The sequence below is a fragment of the Chrysemys picta genome, chromosome 9 (genome assembly GCF_011386835.1).
Source record: "Chrysemys picta bellii isolate R12L10 chromosome 9, ASM1138683v2, whole genome shotgun sequence".
Taxonomy (NCBI): Eukaryota; Metazoa; Chordata; order Testudines; family Emydidae; genus Chrysemys; species Chrysemys picta.
In genome coordinates this window covers 83,284,293-83,299,127 of record NC_088799.1, presented here as the reverse complement: position 1 = coordinate 83,299,127, position 14,835 = coordinate 83,284,293, and positions in this window count along the sequence as shown.

Here is a 14,835-nt window from a genome sequence, read left to right as displayed (position 1 = left end):
GCTTTCATAAAAGATCTCACTTGATGCATTTTTATAATACAGTAATATTGTATACAATCAGTTGATTCAACTGTTTAGCCTCCTGTGGGGCTCTGAATCTCATATGATATCTCCTCACTCACTAGGCTGATGACTTTGTTCTAAAAAGCGAACATGAGAATACAAGAATGGCCAGACTGGGTCAGACCAAAGGTCCATCTAGCCCAGTATTCTGTCTTCTGACAGTGGCCAATGCCAGGTGCTTCAGAGGGAATGAACAGAACAGGTAATCAAGTGATCCATTCCCTGTTGCCCATTCTCAGCTTCTGGCAAACAGAGGCTAGGGACACCAACCCTGCCCATCCTGGCTAATAGCCATTGATGACCTATCCTCCATGAATTTATGTAGTTATTTTTTTGAACCTTGTTATAATCTTGGCCTTCACAACATCTTCTGGCAAAGAGTTCCACAGGTTGACTGTGCATTGTGTGAAGAAATACTTCATTTTGTTTGTTTTAAACCTTCTGCCTATTAATTCTAGTTCTTGTGTTATGAGAGGAGTAAATAACTCTTATTTACTTTCTCCACACCAGTCATGATTTTATAGACCACAATAATATCCACCATTAGTCGTCTCTTTTCCAAGCTGAAAAATCTGTCATAAATCTCTCCTCATACAGAAGTAGTTCCATATCCCTAATAATTGTTGTTGTTGTTCTGAACCTTTTCCAATTTCAATATATCTCTTTTGAGATGGGGCGACCCGATCTGCACACAGTATTCAATATGTGGGCGTACCATGGACTTCTGTAGAGGCAATATGATATTTTCTGTCTTATCTATCCCTTTCTTAATGATTCCCAATATTCTGTTTGCTTTTTTGACTGCCACTGCACATTGAGTGGATGTTTTCAAAGAACTTTCCACAACGACTCCAAGATCCTTCTTGAGTGGCAACAGCTAATTTGTAATTATGTAAATGTACCTTTGTCTGTGCACGAGGACCAGGAATTCACATTCCTTTGTCTAAGGCAGACTGTGCTTATGCATTGCTTGCCAAACCCATGTTAAGAACACAATTCTAGCACATATTCATAACTCTTTATACATATCCCATATATACATCACCAAAGAATATTAATGATCAGTGAGTTATTAGTTTTCCAGTGATCTCTTACATGACACCTTTTAGATACAGATTCTGACGACAGAGTGTTAAGTGTAGTGAGCATGTCAGGTCCGACAAGAGCTGCTGACAGAGTGGTGAACCACCAATGTATCTCCCACAGAGCTCTTATGACCTTTGAACCCCAGTTAGTGTGAGGAGCCATAGGAAAATCCAGTCCCATTCCCTCAGATCGAGAGTAGACACGTCTTTGCTTCACACTGCTCCTCAGGTAACCGTACCACCACTAGCTCAACCTCTTTTCTGGAGGGCCAGATTTCAAAAGGGGCCCAGTACCCAGCAGCATCCACTGAGAACAATGAGAGCAGCTGGTGCTTAAACACTGTTGAAAAACTGGTTGAGCTACCTTGAAAATCTGTCCCCAGCTGTGGATCCAGAGCCCCTCTGAAAATGTTGGCTCTATTGTCCTACAAGGGAACCCTATGGGGAGATACAGTGTAGAATTCATATTCCAAAGTGCCTGAGGGACTAGAAAGACCTAGAGGTAAGAAATCTAGTGCCAAGGATGTAAGAGATTGTGGTCTCCATAATCAAGATCACTATAGATGTCTATCCCCATTATACGAGGGCTGGAAGCAGTGCAAGAAAGCCAACCAAATGACTGCAGAACTGAACTGGGGTTCAGTCCAACGTTTGATCATATTGCAAAATGCTTGCAGGCTAATAAAATAGAAATAGCTCTGATGCCTTTTAAGTATGTCATACTTGTTCCTGATTTATGTGACAATAAAGAGACATTAGGTCAATTGAAAATGAATAGCAGTTATGTCTTTCCACCAGACAGAGTTCAATACAGTCTAGGGTCTTACTAGCAAAGTGCTTCAGGAAGCTTAAAGTGAGAGAACCAAATCCATGAGAGGATTTTGTGGAAATGTGGTGTTGCAGCATATATGTAATCTCAGAATTATAAAAGTAATACTCTGTATTTATATACTACCTTCCACCTAGGGATTATGCATTCACATGTGTATTGTAATAGTGTATACATATTACAGAGACACATACATTGTAACCGTGCATGCATATTATAGATCTACACTTGCACATGAGTAATAATTACAAAGTACTTTGAGATTTCCTGAGTATGAAAGTGGACCTAGTAAGGGATTTTTTTTAGGATTTTTTTAATTTTATTTCATCAGAAAATACCAATTAATCAAAACCAAAACTTCTTGTGGGAAGGGGTTGGGATGGTTTTCCAGGTCCATGACAGAATTTCTGGTTAGCTTTAGAGAGCTGGAATAGCATGTGGTTAGCACACTGCAGCTGAGATGTCAGAGGCCTGAGTTCAAATCCCTCCTCTAACTGATTTGGAGCAGGAACTTGAGCCTGTCTCCTTCACCCCAATTCAGTGCTTTAACCAGCTTGCTCGTCTGGTATGAGGGGAAAGTTCTTTTTATCTAAAGACAGAGCAGAAAAATATTTCCAAAGCTCAATACTTGTTGCAGAAAACTGTTTCCCTCGCAGCTCTATATGAAAAGCATGTTCTAAAACCAACTTCTAGGTTATTGCATCAGAGCAATGCCCTCTACCTAATGCCTGAAATGCAGCTGTGTTTACTTTCAATTTTTGCCTGCATCACATTTGCTTTTTGTAATCAGGTTTTTGCTTACTAAACCGAGTTACTGCCTCTATTTTGCAGTTCCTCAGGGAACTTCTCAATGGTATGACAGTCAATGTGAAGTGTTTTTGGACTGCAATATAAAATGTGCCAACAAGGCCTCACAGGAAAGTGTCACCTTCAGATAGCTGTTTCTCTTAATGGCAGCTAAGGTATTCACACAGATTCTTTGATTAAACCTAGGCAAGAAGCACTTATTCTAAAGAAGCTGATTTTTCCTTCTGTGCCTTCGATTCCTAAGGAATGTGAGAAAATTCTGCCAAAATACATTGTCAACCAGATCCCTTCACGTGAGTCACACAAAGCAATAAGAGCAGCAGAATCCCAATACAGACTATAAAGTGCATGATGCTGGAGCAGGAGCCGTTATTTTTATGTCAACATCATATTCACAGGAAACCTGAAATTTGCCAAGCAGTGACCACAGTGGCAATATGCCACAAGACTGAGGGTCATGCCTAATTTGCATATAATGAAGCAGACTACAGCTTCCATCATGTTTAAGATGGAGATACAGTCCATATGTCCCAGCAGGCAATGCTTCATTTTGATCCAACAGTTCCCCTTCTGATCAAGGTTCTCTCCAGCTGGGCTGGGGGAATCCATGATGGAATTCACATTAGCCCCTTCTGTCTCAAGGTGCCTGGGTGTTAACAGAGATGGTGCTACTATAAAATGCTCTATTTTTATCCTTGTGGTCTAGTATGGCCCAGGGAAGCTCCAAGTTGGAGGCTAGTTCTAACACTTCCTACATTGGAAAATATAATTTTTATAAATCAGAGTTTCACCAACACACCAGTGGGTCCTTAGACAGGAAGAGAGAAGGAGACGGTCTCTGAAGGCAAAGCAGGATTTCCAACAGGAAGGACAGCTTGTGCTAAGATAAGACACTGAGAGAGGACGGATTGGAAATGTTGATTCACCAACAACTTATGAAAGAAATATTTAAACTCTTTTGCGTTATTTATAAATTTTATTTTTATTTTTCATGTCAACAGTAACCACATTAGAAACCATGTAGTCCTGGACAGTCTGGCAACGCTATTTCCAAACCAGACTCTTCTTCTGTTCTCTCAGTAATAAAAAAGGGTGTGGAAATTCCTGGAGCCAGACTGACCTAGATCCAAGGAGCTATTTAGAGGATGAATGTGGTACATACTGACTTTTACAGGGACCTTTTGGCACATTGTGTATAGAAAAGATACTATGACCAATGGGAAGTAGCTTTACACCCACCCGAGTTAAATATTTTCTCATACACCTGAAAGGTGGCAGGAGTTAAACAAAACCTGAAGGAACAATTTGCATAGCCGTAAATGGAACTAAGCAAGATTCATAAATTCTGAGGCCAGAAGGGACCATTGTGATAATCTAGTCTGACCTCCTGTAGAGCACAGACCATGCAACTTTCCCAAAATAATTCCTAGAGCAGATCTTTTAGAAAAACATCCAATGTTGATTTAAAAATTGTCAGTGATGGAGAATCCACCATGACTCCAGGTAAATTTTTCTAATGGTTAATTACCACTAATTTAGCACTGAGCATTAACTAATTAAGATCACTGGCATAGTATAATGGAACAGGGACAGCAGAAGCAAAGTCAAATGGTCTGTTTGCCTCTGCAAATATACAAAATGATCTTGGATCTATTGAAGAATACGTTTTCTAGGCTTGGCAACTTCTTCTGAAGGCTGAGTCACCTGAAAGTTCTCTACCCCCTTGGCCTGTGAACTCAATGGGTCTTCTCAGCTAAAGAGAGTTGGGCTGGATCAATAGTTAAATGATGGACTCACTGGCTAATAGAAAGGAAGAGGAGTGTTCTTTCTTCTTAGCCTGTATGGAAGCAATAAATGCCCCAACATGATAGCAGAGGGCACTCTGGTGCCTTACTTGAGATATTAAGCACTATTGGTTAACTTTTTATGGCTTTTTTTTACAAAATTAGATGCTAGCCCCAGTGCCCTGGCCAAATTCCAATCTGGGCAATCATTTCATTATTCCTACCTGCCCTGCTCCAAGCTATTTCAGCTGGATACAGGCAGGTCAGATTTTCCACTAGTTTGCCCCTTGTCAAATCAAAATGGTAGCCCTTTACGCCCACTTTGCACTGGGCAGGGCAGATGAGAATTCTCCTTTGCTCCCTGCACTAAAGTAGCATTGGTGTGCTCTGTTAAATGGCTGCCAACTTTCACGTCAAAGGTGGTTGTATGTCAGGAGGTGGGTGGGACTTGTCAAATGATTTTGTGATCCTTTCTGATGGAAGACCAAATGCAAAATAATCCTCCTCCAGTGTGGAGATGAAACACTAGAGGATTATGCAATAGCCCCAAGTGATAGTGGGACTGGGTGACAGGGGATGGATCACTTGATGATTACCTGTTCTGTTAATTCCCTCTGGAGTACCTGGCATTAGCCACTGTCGGAAGACAGGATACTGGGCTAGATGGACCATTGGTCTGACCCAGTACGGCTGTTCTTATACATTTCCCTGTTGGCATGCTTGTCCAGAAGATCCTTCAATTGGTCAATATTAAAAGACCAAGGAAAGATGCGCTAAGAACTATTCGAATGATGAGCAGATGGAATGGGGGGAATTGCTAGAAATAGGCAGGCACCACCAAACATGACATGATGAACTATGCCAGGTGAGGAAGCTGATGGGGATCGATGTCTATAGGGAGAAGATGTGGATCCCAAGGAGAAGTAGCAGGGCCCACACCAGTTCTGAGGGATGGGGATTTTCACTCTTTCATTTTTCTTTTATAAATTCAGTAGTGCCTCAGCAACTGAGTGAAGCATATTGGGCCGCACCTTAGTTGAACACGAATCTATTTCAAACGAGAGCTTTGAATGGATTTTGTGCCTTTGCCCCATTTTCATAACCAACCAACCAAAGTCTCTGTAAGATTCAAAAGGTGAAGCTGTGAAGAGAGGCGCAGAGGGGGAATTCGAGAGTTCAGAGAGCATCGACTATGAAGGGAAAAAATCTGGAGAGGATGCCAGCAGCACCGGCCACAGAAGCAACCTAACAAGCACGTAAACCTCTGAGCACAACATCTAAAAATAGACTCCATTATTGCTTAGTTCTCAAGAAGTCAGTGAACCACAGAAATCAACTGAGCTGAACGACAGCGAATACAAACAAAACACAACTAAGAAGCCCTTGCCTGAGGCTACCTTAAACAGACAGGTGATGGAATGACAGACAGAGACTCGTTCCCAGTGTAAGGCCATGTCTACTGGCACTACAGTGGCACAGCTATGGCATTACAGCTGGGCTGCTGCCTATAATGTCATAGTATAGATGGGTGTATATATATCTCCTCAATATATGTTCCATTCTATGCATCCGAAGAAGTGGGCTGTAGCCCACGAAAGCTTATGCTCAAATAAATTTGTTAGTCTCTAAGGTGCTACAAGTACTCCTGTTCTTTTTATAGTATAGATGGTTCCTACAGCGATGGATGGGGTTTTTCTGTTGCTCTCTGAGCTGCAGCAGCTAAATTAACAGAAGAACTCCTCCATTGCCTGGCTGTGTCTTCACGGGGGGCCAAGCCAAATCACACTCCTAAGCTCAGGAGGTAAATGTTTTAACCCCCCTGAGTGACCTAGCTAGTTCAATTTAAATATTAAGTGACCAGACCTAAGTCCTTTCTCCTCAACAGGAGTAATGCTGTTGACATTCATGCTATGCCCATGTTCTGTGCCAGCTGGGCTCTCAGCCTGTGTCAGTCTTTTAGACATTGCCCTTTTTTCTTGGCCAACCTGTGAGGCTGGTGCCTTTCCCATGAGGTAGGAGGCATGGATGATAAAATAGGAGGGTAATGACTTCAGCCTCCTAACAGACAGTGTGGGTGCTAGCCTTGAGCTAGCATTTTGGGAAGAGATGCTACTGACAACAGTTGGACAGCTGGTGTACTGTGACCGTTGTTTACTGTGGTGTTCATTGTGACTGTTTAGCACCACTGTTCAGGGGGCATAACAAGGAGGTAAACATCTGGCTAAACAGGAAATAATGACAATCTTGCATTCACCCTAGCCATGGTGTCCTGGGTTTCTGTAATTTCTACACTTACCAAACTAATCAAAGCAATCTCACCGTTACCCTGTGCTCCCTCCATCCTCTTTGTGTACTCTTGTTGCCTCTTGTCTTATACTTAGACTGCAAGTTCTTTTTATTATCTATGTGCACAGTGCCTAGCAAAAAGTGGCTCTGATCCTTGACTGGGACACCGAGGTTGTGCTTCAATACAAATTAGTATTGTTTGTATTAGTCATAAATAATGTAACTAAGCTAGTGGTGAAAAGTCATAATTTCTAGGCAGATAAAAAGTAGGTAAGAATCCTGATCTTCTATTTTGTGCTGACCAGAAAAAGCAAATAAAAATCACACCTTAAAAAAAAAAATCTGCATTACTAAAAGTGTCTTAGGGCTCAGACTACCAAGCCTTTGCTGGTATAGCTATACTGGCAAAGTACCCTACTGGAGACGCAGCATATGTCCACAAAACGAGTTCTGCCAGCATAGCTACACCACTTCCCCGAATGATATTAACTATGTCAACAAGAGCATTCTTCTTTCAGCATACTTGTGACTGCACCTGGGGATTTGCCAGCATACCTATGTTGGCCAGGGTATGTGATTTTTTTTTTCACGCTCCTGTATGATATCTATGCCAGAAAAACTTTATAGTATAGACCAAGCCTTAGAATATTAAAATAATGGTAATACTTCCCACTTATCTGGCACTTTTCATGTTCAAAGCACTTTGCAAACATTAACAAACTAATCTGCACCACATGCCCATGAAGTAACATCTGGGTAGTACAGTGATGAGTGTGGCATTAATGCCTAGGTGGAAAGAATAAGGTAAGGTGGAAAGCTACGTCATATGATCCCTATTTTACAGAAGGAGAAACGAAGGCAGCAATGACTGGGTGATTTGCTCATAGCCACAGAAGCAGTCATAATCAGAGCTGAGATTAAGACAGGAATTGCTGACTTCCAGACCTGTGCTCAGACCCATTGTATGGAGGATTCTTAAACTCTAATGTGGACAGTGACCTTAAACTGGTCTGTTCCACTCTGTTTGCTGTCAGTTCACTCCTCATTTCTCATGCACCAACAGAGTGGTCCTGCCTTTGGGTTCTCAGGGCTGCAGCAGGATGTTTAAATCTGAAAGATATTATCTGCCCTGATGCTAAAAAAACAAAAGAGTGAATGAAAATATTTTGGTTCAGATTAAACTTCCTTTTTAAAAATACAAAAGCTCAAAGCTGGGACTAAACCACTCTCCCGTTTAATGGCTGGAAGCTCACAATATCCCTTCTCAGCACAGCTCTGTCTGCAGACTTAGTGATCTAAACACAGGTGCAGACTAGAACATTCATTGCAACAATCATGACTGCTAATTTACTTGTTTCATCTACCCTACCGCACAAAGCACTTTTCTAGCACTGTTTACAAAGGTGCCCTGTAGTGGGGGATCATAGAACTGTATCCACCTTCCATGCTATAAATAGAATTTATGAAGCATACAGTCAGAGGGAGGCTGAGGGTAGGGGCAGCTTATCTAGATCACCACAGCTCAAAGCTGTTCAACAGCTATCAGATGCCATTAGTTTTGTTTCAGTGGCAGTTGTTTGAAAACCACCCATAGAGCTGACTTGAACATGAGGTGTGGCACAATGTAGTCTCAGGCCACACTGCATTGTTTGGAAACTGGAAACTGGCTAACTTGTTCTTGAGAAGTCATTTGCATACACCTGCTGATAAGTATCATTGAGCAGTTATTTCCTTTTCAGGGCCAGGAGAAAGACTGGCTGAACTGAAGGGAACACGAGGGAGAGGGGACGGGATCCATGACTCTACAGATGGAAGAACAGGAGGACTTGTGGCACCTTAGAGACTAACAAATTTATTAGAGCATAAGCTTTCGTGGACTACAGCCCACTTCTTCGGATGCATGTGGGCTGTAGTCCACGAAAGCTTATGCTCTAATAAATTTGTTAGTCTCTAAGGTGCCACAAGTCCTCCTGTTCTTCTTTTTGCGGATACAGACTAACACGGCTGCTACTCTGAAACCTCTACAGATGGAGTCACATGAAATATTTTACAGATTATTCACACTTGGTGAAAGCTGTTTTTATCTGCTGTAGACAGTGGGCCAGATCCTTAGCTAAAGATGATGTGCCCTTGGTGCAGCTGAAGAGGGGGGTAGGTGACAGCGTAAAGATGACCCAGGGCAGGGACTATTATTTATTGTAGGTGTGCACAGCACCTAGCACAATGGGTGCCAACCTGCGTGTGATCTTTAGGTGCTAGTGCAGTATAAAGGTTAAGTAATATTTATAATTCATAATAAAGACACCTTTGTATTTCTCCAATCCTGGGGCCATCTTCTGCTGCTCTGATTCCCCACCAGGTGTGTTGCTCTAACTTTCTTGCATTGCCTGCGGCCCCAAAAAACCATTTCTACACCCAGGGATCACTAGGGTACACACTCTTCCCTTGTCTGTGCCTCCTACCCTGGCTGCAGGGAGTGGAAGTGGGATAAGAGCTGCTCTATGGCACCTGGGGATTCCTCAGGTCCCTGGAGATCCTGCAGGAGCTGTGTCAACTCGGTGGAGTGGCATGCAGAGGAGACTCTGGCCCAGTGGGTTTCATGCAGTTTAAAACTATTGTTTCTTATTCATCTTTTTGACTAAAACACACAAGGCAAATTTTCAGTAAGATAATTAATAAACTAGAGTGAGATGATAACCCAGTTAATCACACTGGGAAATGTGTATATATAGTGTCTTTCATTCCAAGTGACTGCAAAGCACTTTGCATACTATGGCTGAAATTCACCCTAGTAATTCATTGCAATGCGGAACTGGGATGTTAGTATTGCCAGCTGTTATCAGAATTGATTGCATTACTGTACTCACATATTGGCATTGCACAGACTTTCCATGCCATAGAGGGTGCAAATCTTTATGATTGCTTATTGCTGGTCCTTCACTGCCCAGCATCTGTGCTCCCATATCCTACTGATGATGTCATTTTAATAAATGAATTGATGTAATAGTGCCTGGCATAGTGTCAAGGTCTTCAAAAGAGAGGCAGTGTGAGCCAGTGGGGAGAACACTGGGTTTGATAATCAAAAGACCTGAATTCTGTTCCTGGCTCTGCCACTGACTTGCTGTGAGACCTTAGGCAAGTCTCTTAAGCCATCTGTGCCTCAGTTTCCTCCTCTGTAAAAATAATAACCCACCTCCATGAAGCACTTTAAGATCTAGGGATGAAAAATGCTCTATGAGAGCTAAGCATTGCTGAATTACCAAATATATATACCCAGCTGTCACTCCACTTCATCCACTACTGAGATGCAACAACTTCTGGGGTGGAGCACAGCAGCTGTTTAATAATCCACAACAGCACTACACAACAATTTAGGGACAGGAAGTGAAGGCAATACACAAAATACAGCATCCAACTGAAAAGAGAGGGGAATTTACCTAATTTCCCAAATTGAAATTTGGCCAGGACATTAAGGGCCAGAATCTGTTCCCTAGCTCTTTCCTCTTTACGCTTCTCTGACAGCACAATAGTGAATAGAAAGCTGCCCTAACAGAGCAGCTGTGAAGTCCCCTCGTTTAGGGGGTGTTCATGGTGTATGGAACAGCTACTGCCTATAAAGCCTATGCAGCCATGGTGTATGGAATAGATGATGCCCATGCAGCCATGACGCATACGCAGTTGACACCCAGGAAGTCCATGAGTCCAATGTTTCATTGTACCTTGCAGAAAAGATCAAATACCTTTTCTCTACCAAACTGTGGCTGTTTTGTAACCCACTGAGAAGCCCTAAGCACCTTCTCCTATCCAGTAGTTCTGTGAACTTGCTGGCTCTGAATATAAACCAAGGCACAATTTGATCATGAGTAGGAATAGGGGCGCTTCAGATGCAAATTGGGCTGGAAATAGTTGCTCACTTGGAGTGGGAGTGCTGGCCTGTTCCCTGACACGTATCACCAACAGATTTATCTTGAGGAGTGGAGAGGGAGAAGAGATATTGTAGTGGGAGGCTGTGTCTTTGGAGATTGGTTGCTAAGCATCTCTTCCCTGGTAAATTTTCAAATTGAAATAAACAGATTAAATTCTGTAAGACAAAACCGCAAGTGATTTTTTATTTTGTATTTTAAAAACCTTCTGAATTCATAACATCAAGTTGGCTTAGTGGGCCCTGGGTTATTTTAGGCATTGCCCAGGAACAACTGTTCCCAGATATGTTGGATAGGTATTTTATGGAGGGATTTTACTGGAAAATGCATATATAAAGTCAAACAAGTTTAGAATAAGAAAAGCTTAGCACCCTGCGCAGAAAGCATGGCCAATACCACAAAGGGCATAAGCAATAGGTTGCTGAAGTACTTTATTAGCATCACGTCAAATAGTGAGGAATACTGAGCACCTGCAAATTCCACTGAAGTCAGGGATTTGCTCATGCTATGCAAAGAGAAAACAAAAAGTGCAGCAGCAATCCGATCTATAGAAAGGCAGAAAGCCGTCACAGATTACAAAGCATTGTTATGAGATCACGAACCAAAGCAACATCCATTTTTGTCAAGTGGTGTTTGTGTTTCCCAGTGTATTTTTTCCCAATGCAATTTTCCAATTAGGAATTGGCAAGAATGCCATGGGTCGCACCCTCTCTCTTGCAAAAAATGCTCTGGGTTCAATTAACCACCTGTGGTCATGACCTCGGTTTTATGCCACATCTAAAGGAAGCATCAACAGTATCACAGCGCTGGATTGAGGGAGTTGAATACTGACCAACTCAGAGAGAAGAGTGCCATCTAGCCGTGTTAAAAAGTACTGCAGTATTTGACCATGATGCTGAAGTATCATGATTGTACTACACATACTTTGTGGGACGGCATTACTGCAGAACCTTTTTTTATAGAGGTACTGAAATATCAGCACATTATGGGATTTAATTGGCGTCTACCATCCAAGTAATAAGCAGATGGATGCTGCTTAGTTTTTGAGAGCCAGCAAGATCACATCCCTGGATTACCTTAAAGTAATTAAGCACTCCCTGGTGTTATTGCATTATCATTCTTTGATAATATGGGGAGTGGATATAATAACATGAACATCATGGCGCGTGATACTTCTTTACTAAGCAGATACTGTCTCCCTACAGAAACGTTACACTGCTTATGGGATGGTGTGCGTGGAAAATTGAGTCACTTTCCCAGCTGGGATGACACATGGTTGAATGGAGAAGTAGCTTAATGAAGAAATTCATAAAGCACATTTGTCTTTTCTGTCCTAATTAGCAGTGAAATAAATGTCCCGTTGCTTTATTTCTTACTGGTTAACTTGCCAAAAAGGCATATTAGCGTGTGCATGACATCCCATGGTGTTCTCACAGCTTTAAGCCCTGAATTAATACCATTTCTCTGCACACACCCAATTTCAAGCCTGTAACAGTTGGATCTATTGATACCTATGGTGTGGTGCTGAATGGCAGAAGGTCTAGCGTATGTTAGCTCAGGAGACCTTTTGGAGGATGTTTGCTGCATTTCTGAATATGCTAAAAGCGGGGAAAGAAATATCAACCTGCTCCAGGACTTAAATCCTTTGCTGGATTGGAGTCATTGTGCCTACGTAAGTTTCACCTGCAGTTTCCACCGGATATTTCTCCACTTGATATTGTAATCAGTTATTTGATGTCAGTGGGCACGGCTAATATTCTGTTGCTTCCACCCTAGTGCTGGGGTTGCATTTCCATGGTACCAGTATATACTTTATCTACGATGTTGTGAGGGTTATTGGATGTTTGCAAAGCACTTGGAGATCTAGGGGATAAAAGGTGCCATAGACATGCAAAGTTGATTAGAAGAGTTATATATATTTTAAAATTGCTATGCCAGGGCATTCCTGGAGACCCCAGAATAATCCTGGAGGGTTGGCAACCATCCCTGAAGCAGGAGCTGGGCTGCAGGGTACCGAGCTATAAGATGAGTAGCTTTGCTGGAAAATTAGATGGAGGAAGGAACCTAAGAGTTGCCAAGCTTCTTTGGGGCACAGGACCGCCCCAAGTGGACACCTGATTAGCTTTTGGTTGAGACCAGCTCTAGGTGCACAGATAGGCAGCAAAATTATAAAAAAATGCACTCTGACATTTTAGAAATATTCATCCTGAAGATTAAATGAAGCTTTGGGAACTGCCAATAAACATACATTGGGCTCCCGGTCTATACAGTGAAATTTTTTGGAGGGAAATGTTTCAGACACTATAGCCTGATTTTGAAAAAAACAACAAAAAACACAGGCAGAGAAACTCTTCAAAACTGACTCCTGACGGGGGCGTTAGAAGCATGTATTTTCAGTGCTCCAAGAAGATAAAGTGGAATGAAAATCAATGTGATAAAAGAATATAGACACATGGCAAAATAGACACATTTTTGATGCACTACCCTCAGATATTCCATTAAGTGATGCACCACCCAACTGTATTCCATTAAATGATTCCTTCAATGGAGAGAACAACATTTAAAGGCAATAAGATTAGTCATTAAAGAGGCCTCTGCAGTACTTCATTTCTCAGAGAATATGTTCAGGGACATTCTGACATCTAATTTCAAAGCAAAGCCTAAAGGGAGACTAGGGAATAAGATACAATTAACATTTTCTTAAAACTTGGGCTCAGTTATGCTTTGATTTAAGGCAGTCAGAAGTGAGTAAATAATTCATTCAGCAAAGTTAGCCTCTCTTGTCTCTTTACGGATTGTTTGTGAGCCACTTACAGTTTCCTCAGAATTACTAGTTTTTTGCAATTATTCATCAGACAATTTCTATGAATAATTTTTAGTGGTTCCTTTACCCCTATTCCATATTCGAATTTTGTGCTGTGTGAGTAAATCTTGATTGGACACCTAAGTCTCATGGTACTATCTCTATTTCCTGATTGGATCTGTGTCACTGTTAGACTCGTGTTTCCACTATAAATGGGTGTGGTTCTGAATTCAAAAAAATTTCACCTGGAAAAGTTTGATTTTTTCAGTAAAAAAACATCTAAAACTGAAAACTTTTGGCCAAAAATCAAAAACTTTTGGCTGTAAACTGAAAATGTTGATTCTGAAATGTGCTGTGGCACCTCGTAGGAGCTGTAATTGGGTGCCTCATTCCCTTATTTTTCAGTATGGGCCAGGGTCCCTGGCCAAACTACATCAGCCATGATTCACTACTGTCTCCCTTTTTGCTGAGCTGCTGCCATGCATCATGGGAGTACCTGTCTGTTAGGTATCCAGGGAGAGGTAGCTGGCCTGGGGAACTTGGATTCTAGAGGAAAATGGAGGCATGAGGCAGCCAAGCTATAATTATCACAAGGCAGTAAAATAGCATTTCCAAATCATAACTTTTCAGTTCTTAGGTGTTTGGTTTTTTATGGAAAAATTGAAACTTGCCATAGAAAGCAGACAATTTTCATGAACAAATTTTTAGTTGAAAACTCAATTATCCAGCAAAAAACCCCAAAAAACAGTTTTGACAGAAAATTTTTGACCAGCCCTAATAGTAACCTCTTACATATAACTAGATATGGACCCAAGCTGTGAGGTTCAAATCTGCAGTTGGAGCTAAAATTTCCCAACAAATGTTTTATACAATCTCTCCTTTGTATTTAACATGGCTAGGACTGGTATGCACAAGGCTGATGCCCTTATGGTAATAGAAAACTGAACTTAAGGTGGCTACTAACATTATAATATATTGTAGTCTAATATTGCGCAAAATCTGGACCAGGTTCTGTGTAAGATGGGAGTGCACTTAGGACATTTTAGGCAATATAGACATTTACATTTTAAAAGGCCCAGTCCCACTCTCCCTTTTTGTGTGTCTAAATTTGCATGTGCAAATAGAGTTGTTATATGTACATATAAATCAGATTTGGGGGTTGTTACGTAAATGGCTAATTCAGTGCATAGTTGTGATTTTTATCTAAAACTTACTGCAGTGCATTTATGAGTACATTATGATTTATCATCAATAA